Source organism: Pygoscelis adeliae, unplaced genomic scaffold (genome assembly GCF_000699105.1).
Source record: "Pygoscelis adeliae isolate BGI_AS28 unplaced genomic scaffold, ASM69910v1 Scaffold50, whole genome shotgun sequence".
Taxonomy (NCBI): Eukaryota; Metazoa; Chordata; class Aves; order Sphenisciformes; family Spheniscidae; genus Pygoscelis; species Pygoscelis adeliae.
Window position 1 is genome coordinate 1271715 of NW_008823963.1, and position 4395 is coordinate 1276109.

Below are 4395 nucleotides of genomic sequence, written 5' to 3' on the forward strand. Positions count from 1 at the left end.
GGATTTAGTATGAGAATAATGTTGATAACACACCGATGTTTTAGTTGTTGCTGAGCAGTGCTTACACTAGTCAAGGACTTTTCAGCTTCTCACGCCCTGCCAGCGAGAAGCTGGGAGGGGGCACAGCCAGGACAGCTGACCCAAACCGGCCAAAGGGATATTCCATACCACGGGACGTCATGCTCAGTATGTAAACAGGGGGGAGTTGGCTGGGGGGCGGCGACCGCTGCTCAGGGACTGGCTGGACATCGGTCAGCAGGTGGTGAGCAATTGCATCGTGCATCACTTGCTTTGTATATTCTTTTATTATTATTGCCATTATTACTATTTGATTTTATTTCAATTATTAAACTGTTCTTATCTCAACCCACAAGTTTTCTCTACCATATGACGTCATGCTCAATATATAAGCAGCGGGGATTTGGCTGGGGGGCAGTGATCACTGCTTGGGGACTGGCTGGGCATCACTCAGCAGGTGGTGAGCAATTGCATCGTGCATCACTTGCTTTGTATAGTCTTCTATTATATTATTATTATTATTATCATCATCATCATTACTATTACTATTTTACTTTATTTTATTTCAATTGTTAAACTGTTCTGATCTCAACCTGCGAGTTTTCTCGCTTTCACTCTTCTGATTCTCTCCCCCAATCCTACCAGGGGAGAGGAGAGTAAGTGAGCGGCTGTGTTAGTGCTCAGTTGCCGGCTCAGGTTAAACCATGACAGCAAGCTACATTATATACCATTGCTTTCAGGCAGATACTAGTATTCTGCAGAGCACCTCAGTTATGATAATCAGATGCCCCCTCAAATACAAAAATTATATCCTTGATCATCTACCTCTGCTCTTGCTCCGGCAGTGCTTTTTCATGCTGGCTGGAGAATCAGTCCTTCAGACAACAGCGTAGGGATGAAGGATTTGGATTCATCAGGAACTGGACAAACTTTGTACAAAGTCTGTACAGCAAAAATAGGATTCAGGTAAAGCTGCTGGAACTAAAAACCAGGAAGGTTACCAGAGAAGGGGATTGAATTAAAGACTATGGGAAAGCCAACAGGTGCAGAAGAAAATCTGGCTTGGGGGATGAATCATAGAGGGGTGAAATTAAAAAACCTTTATATCCTTGAGAAAAAAATAAGACAGAAGCTGGTAAAACTCATTTAGGACACAAGTTAAGCTCATTCTGCACCCAAAAATACCATGTAAAGATAGCACAGAAAAATAAACAACCAGATCAAATACATATATGCTACTATTGAAATGCTACAAGTTTTTAAATAAGATGAAGGAACGAGGATGCCTGGTTTTAAGTGAGAATATTGACCTAATAGCATCAGAGACTCAATGTAAGGAAAGCAGCCAGTGGAAACATGTAACATAAAGCAAACTACATAGGCAAGAAAAAGGATGTAGTGTATGTTAAAGAAAGCTTTGCATCAGCTAGTTAACTGTACTGAATGTTACACATTATCTCTATGGATTAAGACACCAGGCCTACGTAAGTATTAGAAATAAGTTGTCACTGCCTAATCAGGATGACAATGGTGTCAGTGAGGTGCCAAGAGAGATTTAAGAGACAGCAAAAAAACAATTAGTAATCAGAAACTTCAATCACCCCCACATAGACTGGGTAAATGTCAGGTTGGGGCGGGACGCAGAGACTAAATGACACCACAAATGACTGATTCATGGAGGAGCTTTTGGTGAAAGCTGAAACAAGGCAAGACACTCTTGACTTGGTTCTGAGCAATGTGCAAGTCATGGGTCAAAATGCTTTGATCAAACAACTGCTCCATAACCCTGATAGAATTGGGAAATCATCTTTTAAAACCGAGAAAAGTCTAAAATGACATAAAACCAGTATTTAATTTCAAAAAGTAAATAGCATAAAAATGAGGCAGCTCGTTTCCAAGCTGGAGAAAAGATTGCTTATAGTCATCATAATACAAACTTCTGTATATCAAAAATAACTGTTGAGTAACAAACAAACAAAACCCAGAATGTTTAAAATTTCGGGTAAACAATTTTATTAAAAGCAAACAGATGCACTTCAAAAATAAGAAGTCACATCGAAAGGAGGAAAGATAGATCAGAAGATAAAACATAGAAAAGCAAGCCAAAAACACATAAGCGATAATTCGCTAAAGGCATAAACACTTATTAAAAATCACCAAGTGGTCTTAAAGAAAGCCTCGTAGAACAAGAAGGTAGTTCCTGCCATGGATTAATGACCAGGTAAAAGACAAGAAACAAACAACAGAGCCTAGCAGTCAGTATTCACAACAGCGGGGGTCACTTGCAGACCTGAACGGGGATCTGTGCAGGGCTCCATTCTGGTCCTCATCCTCATAAACGGCATAGACAGGGGATGCACATTAAGGTGCTTATATTTGCTACAACATTTCCCAGAATAGTGAAAATGGAAGATGTGAGGAGGAGGTGCAGAAGGACAGCAGCATTCTGAATGCCTGAGTGATAAAATAGATAAAATTCAATGCTGATGCAAAGTAATACATATGGGAAAAAAACAGTCCTATCTATGGGCCAAGTGGTAGGTTCTGAGCTACCTATGGCCACTCAGGAAAAAAAAAGTTGCGATATTAATCAGCAGTTTTATGAAGAGATCAGTTCAATATTCTGTAAAGTGAAAATAAGCAAACAGAATGTTAAGACTGTTTGGAAAAGAAATAGAAAAAAGGAAGAATCATCACGCTGCATCATTTTAGTCTACTTACATATTGAATACTGCGTGCGGTTCTGGTCCCCGTCCCCAACAGGACAGAGTATATAACAAGGTACCGGGAACTGCAGCAAGGGGAATGAAAGGCACAGAACATCTCCCATATAAAGACAGACTAAACAAGCAAGGACTTTCCTGCCTAGAAAAGAAGCAACTAAGCGATATATTGCAGATATCTGTAATAATGTTGTGGAGGAGGCCAACAGCTATTCACAGCTCCTCACTTGTAAGAAACAGAGAGCAGCAAAACAGATTACCAGATGTCGGGCTTAAATCAAATGCAAGGATACTCTGTTTTCATGCATATGTGTGTGGATGTGCATGTTTAAACCGGGCAGTTCTTACCCACTGCTTGACACCAAAAATACGCAGAGGTCCCAGGAAGCCCCTGAGTGGTTTCATAGTTTGATGCTGGGAGAATATCAAAGAAATACCGCAATTTAGTCTCATCCTACTTTTATACTCTTCTCGAGCCTTCACCATTACGCACAGTTGCAAACAGGAAACTGAGAAAGATGGACTTCTGGTCTAACTTCATAACACCATTCTCATGTCCTTATCTTCTTGGAGTGTGCTATTAAGTCATTTAGCACTCTGCTGCGTTGTTCATGAGCTGATGTGGTTGTCCTGTGGTGTTAATAAGAATTGCCGTTGGGACCGACAACTTATTGTTCCAGGGGGAAAGGAAGTAGAAGTTGTGACCTGGAACACTTAACACAATTCATTTTTGATTCAACTGCATAGGAAGATAATTTTGTACATGAGATTTTTGCAAAAGCATAAATATGCCAATGTAGAATATTTAACTGCCTGTCAAAGTTCAGAAATTATTATAGAGTGGCTTCTTTAATGATGTTGAGTGATAGTTACGTTCACTTTAATTTGTCTAACATCTGCTCCCGGCAAATGTAAGCAGATGTGTCTAATTATTACCTTTCGATACTTGTATATGCATAGCATGAATAAGAACATGAAAAAATCAGATTTTTGTGAAGTAGGGGTAAAATGCCTTTGAAGCAAATGACATGGCAATGAATCAGATAGCTAAAATGTCTATTTTATAGTTGGGAAGTTAGCAAATAAACACAAGAGATACATTATTCCAAGTGAAAATATTGTTTGAAGATGATACATATATTTAGTCTCTGAGAAATTTAAATTAGTTTGGAGCTCAAAGTCAGAACTGTGTTCTTTCCAATTTATGTTGATTGATAGGGGTAATATTCTTGACCTTATTTTCCAACTGCAACACCATTCACATTTTATTTCAGTGTTTTTTACATGTTGAAAGATTTTTAAATTGGTTAAAAGGGCAATTAGAGTGGCGCATTGACCCTTTTCAACACAACACAACAATTACATAGATTTCTGGTCTATGTCAGGAAACAGAAGTTTAACTATAAATCCACTGCAGAATGATTCTCCACTCAGTTACGTCTGTCTCCTCAAACTGGGACCTCCAATCCCATAGCCCCTCGTGCAGCCTCTCCACCGCTCTCATCTACGTCTGTAGCCCTGGATTTTGGGTCAGTTGTTGACAGCGCAGCTCTTGGACTCGCTGCCGTGCCCAGGGACAAACTGCTGCCACCCAGCCGGCTGCCGCTACCATGCCACTGCCATGCTGTCTGCCCTGTCCCTGGCGAGGCTGCTT